The sequence below is a fragment of the Pollachius pollachius genome, assembly GCF_949987615.1.
Source record: "Pollachius pollachius genome assembly, chromosome: 13".
Taxonomy (NCBI): domain Eukaryota; kingdom Metazoa; phylum Chordata; class Actinopteri; order Gadiformes; family Gadidae; genus Pollachius; species Pollachius pollachius.
Window position 1 is genome coordinate 16,207,070 of NC_136946.1, and position 15,525 is coordinate 16,222,594.

Sequence of the window (15,525 nt, forward strand, 5' to 3'; positions counted from 1 at the left end):
ATAAAAGCTGGTTGGAAATATTCTTTTGTATGTGGTCTATTGGGTTTTAAATGATGATGCAAAATGAAGTAGTCAAATGAAGTAAGAAAAGGGGAATTTTCTAAAGGGAACTGAGACTATCTTGTTTTTTTTTTTAAATCAAATACTGTGGCGACCACAGGTGTTGACTGCTGCCGCCGCTGTGGTGCCCGGATGGACGCGGCCCGTGGCACAGCGACAGTGGCGTTCCAGTCCGGGCAGGACACGGTCCGGAAACCCAGGCTACAGGACCGTGAGCCGCAGCAGTGTGGGCAGCTGGGGCTGGTCGAGGACTGCGGGTGGACGGGGCAGCGTGCGCCCCGTGGCCGTCGAAGGGCCAGACGTCGGACGGCGGCGGAGGATGGGGTGCCCGAACAGCGCTCCAGAACTCCCCAACAGTGGAACCTGATGGGGGCCCCGATGAAGTTGGTCCCCGACCACACCCCCAGGGCTTCTGCGGCTGTGGGAGACGGGCGTCCCAACCAGGGAGGAAAGCTGCGCCGCAATGGGGCCGCCACCGGCAGAGGCCGAGGCGGCAGCGCCGGCCACGGGAACGTTTCGGACTATGTGATTGGGTGTTGGGGTCGACGGGACGTCTGACCCCTTAGGTGGGGGCTGTGTGGCGACCACAGGTGTGGAGCCGCAAGGGATTCTGGGGGGTTCAACTGTCATAGGGGTTTGGACCTTTTCGGGGCCCCCTGGGTTACTTTGTGGTTGTTTGTTGTGGGGGGGTTAATTGTGTGTAGTTCCATTGTTGTGTGATGTGTAGTGTGATCACGACCATTAGTTTGAGTGTTGTGTGTGTTGGTCAGGTGTGCCGTGTTTCTGTTATGTATGAGGGTGTTGAATAAAAGCAGTCCGTAGTCGTGCGGTGTATGGGGCACGGACTGCATAATTGGTTGAACCTGGGCTCCCTCCTTCCCGTGCTGCTCGCCACAATACCATCAATTACACTGTCTATATGCAACCAGGATTCCACACAATAATGTCATCATCTTTGAAGTTTAAACACATTGATTTAAATTATTGAAGATTAATCTGTTTATTCTAATTTGTTGTTTTGTTATGGATATTTTATTTATTGATGTTAAACATAACATAAAAACAGGCCTTGAATGGGTATATCCACAGGTTTGATGATGGCCCCATGTCAATGGCCCACATGGGTTTCATGCAGGATTGAACCTTGGTGTTAGGTTGGGTGTAAGTAGGCATCATACATGAATGTCAGCTGTGTGTGAAATTTGAACCCCAAAGCAGAGTAAAGTTCCAAATATGTATTTAAAGCAGAGCAAGGCTTCAGCTCAAACAACAGCATAAATCGACCCCTGTTTCTCAGGAGGAAATACAAGAACAAAAATGATGCTGTTGTCAAAAACAGGAACAAAAACCGAACACAGTAAGAAGAAGAATAATATCCAAATTCTACACAAACAATTGTTCCTCGATCTGGTCTCTTTCCTGATGCATCTGGCAAATCAAAATAATGTGTTATTGATAAAAGCTGGTTGGAAATATTCTTTTGTGTGTGGTCCATTGGGTTCTAAATGATGAAGCAAAAGGAAGGAGTCCAATGAAGTGAGAAAAGGGGAATTCTCTAAAGGGAACTGACACTATCTTTTTTTAATTTTTATAAAATAATATAAATGACACTATCTATATGCAACCAGGATTCAACAAAATAATGTTATCATCCTTGGTCCACGGGTCCACGGGTTCCATAATGGCCCCATGTCAATGGCCGACATGGGTTTCATGCAGGATGGAACTGGGTGTTAGGTTGGGTCTAAGTAGGCAACATACATTAATGTCAGGTGTGTGTGACATCTGACCCCAAAAGCAGAGTAAAGTTCCAAAGATGTATTTGAAGCAGAGCCAGGCTCTGTAAGAAGAGCCGGGTCACCGTTAAGAATGTAGTCCAGAGGAGGGCAAAAGGTCAAAACTGTGGTTAAATCCAAAAAACAGGCAGACAAGTAGGGAGGCAGGCAGAAACATGACAGAGAGAACTAACTTGGCGAGCTATGAAACAGCATAAAACAATCTGACGAGGGGGCACCAACAATACAGGGTATAAATAGGCTGAGGTGAGCAGGTGAACAGGTGAACAGATGAGCAGGAAAAAAGGCGGGAAACAGACAAAGGCAGGATGTACAGGTGAGAGGTGTCAGAGGCACGACAAACAGACACATGGTGGACAAAAACACAGAATAACCAGGAGCCTAAATCCTAATTTACCCTTTTGTGAAGTATTTGACTTTGCTTCAGCTAAATTCTGGTTTAGCTGAACTTACAATGGGATTTAAAAAGAGATTATGTCTTCAAATTGCTGTAGCATCAACCCTAAGGGCTCATTTACACTACCTCCGTCCGTCGATGGATCTCATTGACTCTGCATGGGGCGCTCGTAAAATGCATTGTGGGTCCGTCCGTCCATTCAGCTCGGTGGCCTGCGTCAAAAAGTTGAGAAACGTTCAACTTTTCAGGAAGCAGCGGATCCGTCGGCCGTCGGCCAATCAGATCGCGGTTATGCAAATACACTCCACGCATCTACTGGATTCATTTTGCAATAACAATCAGGAAGAAGCAGGAAAATTCTGGCCGTTATATTTTTTTAAAGAAATGTGGAATGATAGGATTGTTTTTAGTGACCTGTTGTTTGTGTCATCTTTTGTATTTCTATCCACACATCAGCTTTGTAGCGGGAAGCGATTTCATTGGCTGCAGTATGCGTCTACAAAGTATGCGTCCTCTCCGCGTGCTCTGACCTTGCCGTGGTGGAGAGGCTTGCGTGCTTCTATGATACTGAGAGCTATCCTGGAGGCAGCCTATAGCTCCTGGCAGGTTCAATCATACCAGACTGGTCTTGGGTGAGGAGTGAGACAAAAGGCAGCACCTGGTCCTCCAGGTTGGGGGCTGGGCGTGGCGCTAACAACATCACCCCGTAAAAAAAACCCATTGTTACAGAAACTAAAATGAGAAATCCTATTGACATCAGGCCCATTGTAGACCCCAGCCACCAAAACTCTTTGGATGGCAGTATGACCACTTCTGATGAAAGCCGAAAGGAAGTCAGGAGTGCAAAAGAGGGCCTACTAAGGCCTGAAACCAAGATCCGCATTGGAGTATGGAACGTCCGAACCATGTTTGAGACCACCAAGACAGCACAAGTCCTTATTTAGATGAAAATGTACCGCCTGGACATCCTGGGGATAAGTGAGAGTCACTGGACCAGCTCTGGTCATCAAGTCCTGCATGATGGGTCTGCCATCCTCCATTCAGGCCACGAGAACAGCCGCACACATGGTGTTGCCATCTTAATCTCCAAAAGAAGGCCAAAACCTTGCTGGATTGGGAACCAGTAAGTGAAAGGCTGATCCGAGATTGCCTCAACTCAAAGCACTGTAAACTCACCATCTTACAGTGCTATGCACCAGCCAACGAGGCTGAGGAGGAGGTCAAAGAAGACTGTAATGAACAACTGCAAATGGCGGTTTCAATGGTACCCCAACACAACGTTCTTCTCCTAACTGGTGACATGAATGCCAAAGTGGGAACCGACAATTCCAACAACGAGAGGGCAGGCAGGGATGTGGCGAAAGGAACAACAATGGTGAACGCCTTGTTGATTTCTGCATGAACAACAACCTGGTCATTGGCGGTACCATCTACCCCCACAAGAACACCCATAAGATCACATGGCAGTCACCTGATGGTAGGACAATCAAACAAATCGACCGCATTAATGGTAAATGGTGCAGGTCACTGCAAGATGTTAGAGCTTACCGGGGGGCAGATGCCTATAGCGACCACCACCTAATCGCTGCCACCATTAAACTCAAGTTGAAGAAGTCAATCCCAAAAAGCCACCGGCAGAAGAAACTGGACATTAAAAAAACAGAGAGTTTGTGTTGGAACTCAGAAACTGCTTCAATACTCCAGAGGCTTCCTCTGAAATGGAAGAAGAACCCACCATAAACAGCAAATGGAATACTATCAAGACCATATACTCCGAAACAGCACAAAAGGTCCTTGGCTTCAGACAGAAAGGGGCCAAAGAATGGATATCTGCTAATAGTTATTATTAGCTGATATCCATTATACAGGAATGTTAGCTGACCAATCAGCTTATATTCCTGGTCGCCATAGACTAGATCACAAACAACACCACAGCAGACAGACCCAGAGGCATCCAGTGGACTCTGTTCTCCCAGCTGAAAGATCTTGACTTCGCTGACGATCTTGCTCTCCTATCAACCAACCAGTACAATAAACAAGCTAAAACTGATGTCATACAAGTTGGGCTCAGAATCAACACTTCCATAACACAAGTGATGTGTGTCAACTCCATCCCAACAGCACCCATCCTTGTTAATGAGGAACCACTTGAGTTTGTCGAAGATTTTACCTATCTTGGCAGTCTTATCAGCAAGGACAGCGGGGCATCAAAAGACATCAAAGCAAGGCTGGGAAAGGCTCAGGGGGCCTTCTCCCAACTCCATCCCATCTGGAGATCAAAACAATACAGCCTTAAAACAACGATGCTCCTATTCAATGTAAAGTCTGTTCTGCTGCACGGTTCAGAGAGCTGGCCGGTTGTCAATACATCACCAAGGAGATTACGCACGGACGCCTGAGATGGCTAAGACATATATTGAGGATGGAGCAGGACTGCATCACAAAGGTCACCTTAAGATGGACACCACCAGGCTAAAGAAAACCTGGGAGGCCAAAAACCACCTGGCGCAGAAGTGTGACACAAGAGCTGAAACAGATGAACCTGTCATGGGGAGAGGCCCCTCATGATGCCAGGGACCGAGTGGAATGGAGACTGCTCATTGAAGCCTTATGTCCCATAGGGGACGAAGAGTAGTAGTAGTAGTATGCGTCTACAAAGACTAGTCCCCTATACATCAGACACGCCCTTGATCATCCGTCGACGGACACATGTAGTGTGAACAAGGCGTAAGTATAATATGATATTGTAGCGGCGGCCAAGAAGTACACAGAGTAAGTTAACCATAGTTCTGTGCCCCATACACCGCTCGACACAGACTACCTTTATTGAAAACCAACATTATCCATAAAACACAGCGCACCCAACAAACGAACATGACACTCTCCATGACAGTGGCGACAGTGATAAACACAACATGATAGCAGAACAACACACACCAACAATGAACCATCCAAACCCATTAACCCCACTTATCCTAACAAATACAAAGGACCCAGAAGGGCCTTTATACAACAGGCAACCAACGAGTTCCCAGGATGCCCTGCACGCACATGGAAGAGGCGTCCACGCCAGTGTTCGCCACAAAGCTCCCACCTGGGGGTTCAGTCGTCTCCGACGACCCCATCATCCAACACTTAGTCCCTAAAGTATTCAGGGGCCCGGCGCCGGGCCCCTGGATCCCCCAAGGAGCGGCAACTGCAGCCGGCAGGGGAGCCTTCCGGGGAACCAATGGGAGTTCTGCCTCCCTCCCCAGCAACAACTGGGGCGAGGGGGCGGTACGGCGAGAGTCCGTCCCGGTGCAGCACCACCACACGCCCCCAGGTGCCTGGCCCAGGCATCCGCAGGTGGTACACCACCTCCGACAATTTGTCAAGGATCTCCCCAGGCCCCTGCCAGTGGCTCCGCAGTTTTTCCAAAAGTATTTTATGGTTGAAATCCTTTTTGGAAGATTTGATAGCAGCCAGTTGAAGCCAGGAAGTGAAGTTGCTGGAGGACAACTTTCTCAATGCTTTTACTTATGAAAGGTAGATTTGATATTTGACTGTAATTGTTAATAATAGAGGCATCTAGGCTCCGCTTTTTTATATAGTATATATTAACTATAGTTAAGCATGGACACAGCCACAGAAAATGTATGTTTAGTACACGAGCTAAAATAAAACATCCTTTAAAATATTCATGCATAAAATGATCTTACATTTATGTAGAACTTCAACTTGAAATATTCTTACAAGAACTTAAAGAACATAAACCAGAGAACTATGTACAGTCAACGCCAGCTCGACTAATACATCATGAACCAAATCTCCTTACAACTGGCGCAAGTTTGAGTGACAGGTCTGATGGCCCTTCCTCGCCCCTTATTACTATTGGATAGGTGTCCATCTCCCACCCCTTAATACTAATGCTATTGGGTCAAATCGAAACATAAAGAAAATTTGTTGGTGGTAGTGAGCCCTTGTCAATCAAATTACCAATCTAGCTAGGACCACCATTGATTGGCCAAACCTGCTGTTCCCACGTCCCAACGCCATGACATTTCTAATTGCCTGAGCTTTTATTTTGTAGCGAGAAACAAAGATGCAAAGGGAAACTGTATCAAAGTAAAAGTGTATTTTATTGAGGAAGTAAGGAGGAGTTATTGAGGAGTAAAAGTGAAAGTTGCTAGAAATGTAAATACTAAATTTAGTGAAGTACAAATTCCCAAAAAACGACTGAAGTACAGCAACAAAGTATTGCTACTTTGTTACTATACACCACTGTATACATGTGTATATAATCATGACATGTGGCAAAGTGATATGATTAAGGTGTAAAAGTCTAGTGCAGCGTAACAGTGATATAGCAATAAATATCTCCTGTGAACAAGAATTTTATTCATGATTCAATTCATATTGAAGAAAACAGTAGTTTCAGATTCATCTTCTAAATTAGGTTTATATTGAACCTGCAAAAAAATTCACACTTCAAATTATCTTTTAGTTATTAATTATCCATCATAAAACTATATTCTTATACAAACTATTCGATTAAAGGTCCCATGGCATGAAAATCTCACTTTCTGAGGTTTTTTAACATAAATATGAGTTCCCCTAGCCTGCCTATGGTCCCCCAGTGGTTAAAACTTGCGTTCGGTGTAAAACGAGCATGAGGTGTTCTGCTGGCCTTTGAAAAAACGGAGGCTCAAGCGCGCTGATTTGGAATGTGGTCCCATATGTTGTCATAAAGGATCTAAGCTTCTCCCCTTTCTCTGCCTAGCCCGCCCAGAGAATTTGGCGCGCCAATGAGACACAACCGTGCGAGCGCTGCATGTGTGTGTGTGTGATTACACACACTGTAACGCAAGTGTTTGCTGTTGGTGTTATTGCGCATAACACATTGGTTCTTTGACGTCTCTTGTATTTTCACAACGAGACTGTAGTTGGGGTTATCTCAGCCATGGTTGAGAAAGAATTGGGGGAAAGGAACTTTGGCTTTGAATCCCTGAAGTACATGAACCACGACATGGAGGAGAAAGGGATTGTTGGCCGCGAATGTCTCCCGTTTGAGCCCCGCTTACGGCTGCCGAGGCGGTGGTCCCTCGGCAGCGAGGCTCCGGCGGGAGACAACCGCGGGCAACAATCCCTTTCTCCTCTATGTCGGGGTTCAGTCTTCTTCAGATTGATGTGGACGTGGAAGAACCATAGACGTCGGAGAACCCGACGCGGTCGTTTGAGATTCATAATATTGTCTGGAGGCTCACACAGCTTTTGGCCGTGATAATATATATTATATGATATAGATATCTATGTATAATATGATATTATTTAGATATAGAGCTCCAGGACTCCTGTGTGTTCTAGAATATTTACAGAACACGGCTAAAGACTGTGTGTGCCTCGCCATTGCGATACATCCACTGTTAACAGAGCGCATGGTACCGTGGCTGCAAGCTGCTCAGGGCCACACCCCCACCCTCCTCCTTGACCCGCCTCTCTCCTCCTCATTTGCATTAAAGCTATAGACACCGAAACGGAGCATTTGGGAAAAGCTCAATGTGCGACTGGCTCGTAGTGGCTATAATTCTGCACCACGGCTGAATTTCGGGAACGTCTTCAAATACTGTGTTTGGGACCTACTAATATCTATATTAAAGCATCCATAAAGTAGCATGCCATGGGACCTTTAATATAAACTTTTATGAATGGTGCTATATACATGGAAGCCCTCTAGGGGTCCCTACACAGCAATGTGCACGGGCAAAGTCAGGCTTAGAAATACTCAACTCTTACAGATGGTAAAGTTGCAGTCTTTGATTTGTGTTTTAGAATAGAAAACAAGTTTAATTTCAAATTAACAATGACCATAGTTTCCCCTTTTAAGTTAGGCCTTGATACAATAATAAGCTATAGAGCTACGCAAAGAAACAAGCGATAACGTTGTTTGGTACAGAGTCACAGACATTTTTTGCACCCCCGATCTGGAACATATCTTGAAATGCAGGCCTTTCCATACACTTAGGGAACTTCACCCTTGTTATAGTGATGGTGTTCTACATACCTTTGCATGCTAATGATTGGTAAGCACTTGAACTAATAAACTCAGCTATTTGCAAACAACAGAACTCCCTGAAGGACTCTTCATTGTCGAAGACAAACCTCGGGTCAGTTCTCCCCAGATTTCATCAGAAGTTGAAATGCCCAACGGTACATATTGGAAAACATTAGACAATGTTTACACCAATGTCGCAATGAATAAAAATACAAATCCACACCAAATGTACCAATTAACTAGATTAAGAAGGTGTTTTACAATACACAAAAACAAACAAAGCTGGCAAGGGGAAATGTTTCCCTTTCCCTCCAAATACAGACCTCGGGTATCTCTAGTATAATCCCCCCAGCATTTCTAAGCCTTTTACTGTTCTGGTCTCTCTCCAGGGGGTCCGTCCTCCACGGTGAGCCGTATATGCTCACCCATTGGGTGCTCCTGTGTCTCCAGGGCCTGCCGGAGCTTCTCCCAGAACAGGTTTGGGTGTGCGTCTGCTCGAGCCCAGCTCAGGTAGGTTTGTCTCTTCAGGAGCCTCCTCATGCGGTAGTATGGAGAAAGCTGCTGCATGGGAATGTCCTCCAGGAACACCAGGATCAGCACGTCCTTCTGCTCGTCAAACAGACGGAAGCTGGGGTAATGGAACAGGGAGAGTTGTTTTTTAATATATGTGAGCTCTTTAACCTTTAGGTGAAGGTTGGCCTGGGTCATGACCATATGAAGACTTCCTTGTACCCCTGGGCACCCACCCCCACCCAGCAGCACACAAACCAGACCTATCTACATGGTTGTATTGGTCCTTGAGTAGAAATACTTTCTGACTATACTCAAGTACTTTACTTGGTTATAATTTTTTGACACATTTTCCCATTGCTACATTGTCCATGTATTGATGTAGCCAATCATTGATCAGCAAGTCAGTCATGAGAAAATAACCAGGTGGTGATGTGGTGTTTTAATCAGCCCCCTAAAGTGTGGTTCTTTTTCATTACACACGTGTGGGGGATAATTGGGTGACCTGCTCAAACAGGGTAAATGCAGGATTCTTTCCACAGACACCTCATGCACCATGGGCAGTCACTGAGACACATTGCGAGAAAATAAGTTACAGCATTAATGTTTTGGTCACTTGTCCCAGCCTTATGCACTGTCTTATTGCCATACCATCTTTTCCCTTTAAAATGTTTGCACAGGCCCAGTTGCCCATATGATATTGGTTAACATAACACCCTTAACATTCTCATGTCTTAGTTATACATGTTCCCTGGACCCTTATGTCTTTGATTTAATGGAGGTGAGCGATGTAGCTGGGGGCATGTTTCCACTGTTGAACCGGACTGCTTGTCTTATAGAGTGACAGATTCCCTACGGGTTAACCTCACTACTGAGGCATTAAAATTGGTGTAAATATGCTTTGAGAGTTGTTAAGAGGGAGAGAGAGGAAAAAACAAGATTTTGAAGCAAGACTCTACTTCCTTTCACCCTACGTTTCAGGCCAGTCAGGGCAAAGATACCCTGATTGGTCAGAAATAAGTGACGGGAGTGGCCTAAAATCTAGATTGGGCCACGAAGAGGCTTGTGTGGTGGACGCAAAACAACATTTCATTTCACTCAGTAATAGCTGCGCATTCCTAAGTTATTACACACAAATAAAAGCTCTTGATTCTTTTGGTCCGTTGCACTTTACAGTTTGAGGGAAAATGTATGAGGGTCATACAATATGACCACGAGTACACACGTGAACGACCATATTCTGGTGATCCATGTAAACTCTGGGATCTTACCTGGCAACCTGGATCTCTCTGGAGCACCATTCACTCTCCAGGTAATCGCGACTGACCACACAGATGGTCTTCCGGCTGCCATAGATGGCATCTGTAATGTTTTCCATGATGGGTTTACCTGAAAAGCATCGGTCAGTGAAAATACATTCAAATAATATTTGAAGTACCCTTCTCTGTACTTTCTCTTGGTCCACTCTCTCACTAGCCAAACTGATCTTAGTTGCCTAAGACCATTTGGCTAGTCAGTCATCTCAGGTCCAGCAATCTGACTGTTATAGCAGAGCTTCTTGGGTGAGACGGCACAGAGCCTGGGCCAGAAACCAACAACTGTGATGGGTGAGTTACGCCATGCTTCCTCTAACGTTATGGTTATGATATTCTACCGAGTTTGTGTTGGTCAGCTACTAGCCTACAGATCCCTACCTCAAGAAACATGATTGGATGAAACAAATTAATCTAAAGAAAGGGAAACGCACCGTTCTGAGCTTGTTTGTCATGAGACTTACGATATAAATAAAAAGACTGACTAGTGAGATTAGTGAGTCAGTCAACGCTAGCCAGCTTTGAGCTATTCATTAGCTTACATGCTAACGCAGACGTACAACTGCTCTCTTTCACACTTTACTTCTTAGGCCAACAATACTGATTAAAAATTATAAAATATTAGTTTATGTAAGCAGATATAATAAAACCAGATTGCATTCATGTTATGAGGGAGTTTTAAGTGATTTTGCATCTCTGAGAATATTCCTGTCTGTTTCATTTGTGTGGCCCTTCCTCTGTGTTTTAGCTTGTCAGTTGTGCCCCTCATGCGGTCGCCTCTGCTTGACGCCATTCCATGGTGAGTCTCAAACACAACATCAACTGTTGTGCAAAACAGCCGTTTCCATTTATTTGATATTCTAAGTATTTCTTTGACATATTAAATAGTCTTAATTCTAAACTCTTTGACATGTTCTTGCATTAACAATGGGTTAAAGATGTACCTACATTATGGTTTTTCATGTTAATAAGGCAAAATGTGCTATTTATATTATTTATCTATACAATTCATAATATTCTGTATATCAAAGATTTATTTTTGATTTACAGAATATTATCTAGTCTTACTTTGAAACTTACCGTTGCTAATAGCTTTCTAGTTTTATATTGCATGTATGTATGTTCTTGCCTTGATCTGTGTATCGGTCACAAGTTTAAGAGACAGACACAAAAGATTGATGCACAAAATATTAAACCTACTAACAAACTAAGCTAATGCAGAAACTGTTTCTGTTAATACAAACAAAACATACAAGGATTCTCTGTATTGTGACTCGTCACTATGTGACTACATGATTATCTTTATTTTGAAACTGCTCCTGTAAGGAACTATACCAATTATAAAAGATACAGCAATAGCAGCCTTGCAATGAATAAAAATAGTTAAAATCAAGGGCGTAGGAACCGGGACGGATGGAGGGGACGTGTTCCTTCCAATATTGGAGACAGGCACATTTGTCCCACCCAAAAATTATACCGCGAGGAGAAAAATATTTCAATTTATTTTGACAAAACTGGATGATTGGACATGCAATTAAAGAATTGATTTGATATTAATCAGTTCATAACTGCCACTCAATATGTGTTTTCCTTTACATTTACAAATGTATTTTTATTAAAATAAATATATATGTGTATATTTTGCAGTGTAGTTAATTTATGACCTATGTCTGTAAACTCAAACTTGCAATTTATGACCTATGTCTGTAAACTCAAACTTGCAACTTTGCAAACTCAAACTTGCAATTGAATGCCCTGATTAGCGCCACATTACATTATTTATATTTGACATGCACAACAGGACGGATATAATCAGTGGGCATTAGACAAGGTTCAAAGCCAAGAATTATTGATTCAAAGCCAAGATTGAAAAAATATATATTTTTAAATGGATACGTGAGATGCAGAGAGGCAAGAATTTAAGAATGAAGAACTGGAGGAAGAGAGGGTGGAAGGAGGGATGGGTAGGGTTAGGTTAGGGTTCATTTGTGCTTAGAGTTTTCTTTTTTTGTGCCTTTGAAATTAAAAACCAGTCGATTGACCATTTAACCACCAATGCAATTCCCTGGTCCTTCAAATGTTGTAATACCATTTTAAATTTGATCAGTTATTTAGACTTGGTTTAATTTACTTAAGCATAATATACATTTTTGCTTATGAAACGGTAATAAACATGGAAATGTATTGTTTTCTGTTACATAACGTAACACAGACTCCTATTACATTTACTGTACACAGACCATTTATGCTTATTGCAGTCACCAACCGAAGGCTCCTTCTAAGTTAGGAAAAAATCTCATACCATGTTTATGATCATCTAATAGCATATCCACTGACATGAACGATATATGAATAAGTGTAGGCTAGCATGTATGCTAATGGAGGTGCAGAGGATGTTCAGGGTAGAGCTCCTCACCTGGCTGGAAGTCTCGGTGGTGCAGACACAGTCTCCAGCCCTGCTCGTCCTCCAGCTTGGGCAGCAGCTCCCCCAGCACCCAGCCCTCGTCGTTTGCGTTGTAGGAGACGAAGGCGTCGTATTGATGAGCACGCTTGTCCTTGTTCTTTGAGTTGTAGAGGAATGCCAGCATGAGGTAGTACGCGTAGACCAGATGCCATTGCAGGAAATGGTGGGTGAAGGAGACTGCTAAGGTCATGATGACCGCGCATGCCGTGGAAATATAACAGATGAAGTCCATGTCTACTATACAAGAACGGACGTCAATCTGCAACAGTTTTCTACCTTTAAGGTTTGGAGGGTAGCTGCATTCAAAGTTGTACGCAGAAAACACTTGTGTTTGCTTGTTGGTGATTACCCATTGGAGGAACCACGCATTGTCACAGTTACAGGTGAAGCCATTACCCTGCATATCCAGGTAAGTAAGTGCTGACAGAGACAGCATCACTGGCTCTCTAATCACAGAAAAGGTATTATACGCCACCTGCAATATCTCCAGCTCTGTGAGGTTAGCATGGAGCAAAAAATCTAGAGACCTCAGCATTGTCATTGAAATGTAAAGACTTTTTAGTTTTTGAATTGGGGAAAACAAATTGTCGGGAATGTCTGTTAAAAAATTGTTAGACATACCAAGTACATTCAAATTAGGAGTATAGTTGAAGATGTTTGGGTGCACGGATGTAAGATGGTTACCTTGGATGTAGAGTATTGACAGATTTGTCAGGCCTAGCAGAAAGTTTTGAGGGAAGTTTAACCGCTTATGAGATCTGCCTTGACCTGAAAGATCCAATGTATCTAGTTGTGAAAGCTCGGCAAATGGTGGATACAGAATAGGCTCTGCCGTTGCATATTTAATCTGATTGCTTTTCAAATTCAATGTCTTTAAAGCTTTCAAGTCACCAAAAGTACCGTTTGTAATTTCAGTTATTTTATTTGATTCGAGACTAAGATGTGTAAGCCTGGACAGTCCAAAAAAAGTCCCATCCTTAAGTTGTTGTAATTTATTCCCTTTTAATGACAAAGTCTGGAGGGATTTCAGAGCTTCAAATTCTCCACGATCTAGAACAGTGAGTTTATTGTTCATCAAAGAAAGAGTTTTAAGCTTCTGCTTGTTCTTTTTGAAGGCGCCGTTTAATTGATGAATGCTGCTGTTTAGCAACAATAATCTATTAAAATTGACCAAATCTTTGAAAACGCAATCCTTGAGGGCCAAGAGAGGATTGTTGGATAGATAGATAACGCTGAGACGGGTCATATTGGCAAAATCATCACAGCCAAGAACATTGATTTTATTGCAGCTGAGATCCAGTTTTGTGATTTGAGTTTTCCTTACAGCATAGGGGACAGATGTGAGACAGTTAGACTCTAGGATTAAAGTGTTAAGCATTCTAAGAGATTGAAACGAATTATTAGAGATTTCAGTTATCTCATTCATCCCCAAATCTAATATTTTCAGATAAGTACACAAGTGCAGCAGGTCTGATCTAATAACTTTGATGCTGTTATTTCGGATTTCCAAAGTGCTCAGCTTTGGGATTTTGCAGGAAGCATTGATGAGAACCCGCAGGCTGTTATTTATTTGGTTTAACTGCAGATACCTCAGTGAGGAGGAGGAGTTAAATGTCTTTAGCACTTCCTGCCGTCCATGTAATGAGGAGCGAACCCCACTGATATCTAGTCTAACCACACTTCTAAGGTACGATGTGTCATTCACCTCCCAGACGATGCCATTCTTTATACCATCCTCAAGGAACAACCTTTTGAGTTTGGGAAAGATAGCTGCAGTGAGCCTAAAGTACATGAGCTCATTCTGAGACAAATCAAGTGTAGCAAGTTCGGTAGACTTATTTGACAGCTCCCATTAATGAAAAGTGGAAATTTTGTTTGCTCGAATGTACAGGTTTTGTAAATGTCGTGTATGTTGTAAGAAGACATTTGTTAAGTGGCGCAGTTTGTTATGGCCTAGGTCCAAAATCCTTAGCTTGCTCAGAGACTTGAAAGAGGCCGGTGCTACTGTTTCGATCTGATTGGAAGTCAGATACAATTCCATGAGATTGACTAAGCCATCAAACATACCCTCCTGTAGCTTACAAAGCCTGTTGTTGTTTAACTTTAACACCTCAAGAGAGATTTGAACCACAAAAGTGGAAGATTCAATTTTGGAGATCCTGTTGCGTGTCAGGTCTAAGCGCAACAGATTTGGTACATTTGTCAAATCTGTTTTATATAGTGTAGAAATGTTGTTTCTAGACACTTCTATAGTTCTGACTCTTGCTGGAATGTCCTTTGGAAATACTTTCAAACTGTTCTTCTGACAGAAGGCATGTCTACTCTGTGTGACCCTGCAGTTCTTCAGCGTGTAACTAACAGTTGGGAAAATAAAATTGTTCAAAAATAAATATAATATTCCAAATGAACAAAAACGAATTCCCCTAAATAGCATCGCAATTTTCGTTTTTATTCCAACACACAAAGCAGTTTGTTGATGTTGGTTATTTCCAAGACAATTGGTCTCCAGTCCTACCAAGTTGATCTTTGGTTTTGTTCGTTCATTTCTTTCAGTCCGATGAATCCCTCAGGTTAAAACCGCCAATCCTAAAAGACTGTCAAAGAGACACACAAAGATACACAGACAGTGGTCATTACAATCTGCTATCAAAATACTGGAATTGAAGCATAGCATCCTCGTGCTATTGGTTTGAGATGTATCTCAAACCCATAGGCCTACATGATGTAAACAACCTCAGTTAAACATAATAACATGTAATTCATCTTTTGTAGGAATATAATGAATTTGAGTCATAGCCATTGTCCTCCATAATATTTTTTTTACATCATAACCAAAAATATATATACAAAAGCAAAGGAAAAACTTTTTTTTTCAGGCTAAGCAGTGCTGGCCTTAAAGGTCCCATGACATGCTATTTTATGGATGCTTTAATATAGGTATTAGTGGGCCACTA

At 42.9% G+C, this 15,525-nt stretch overlaps 1 pseudogene across 1 annotated transcript; it reads right to left on the minus strand.

The window, feature by feature from the left end:
- Window positions 1–8,650: 8,650 nt before the first annotated feature.
- LOC307084937 lies at window positions 8,651–15,014 on the minus strand (annotated as a pseudogene). The gene is made up of 3 exons: window positions 12,524–15,014; window positions 10,066–10,183; window positions 8,651–8,912 (listed from the first exon to the last, which is right to left on the minus strand). The product of its transcript is annotated as an uncharacterized misc_RNA (transcript).
- Between the last annotated feature and the right edge of the window lie 511 nt (window positions 15,015–15,525).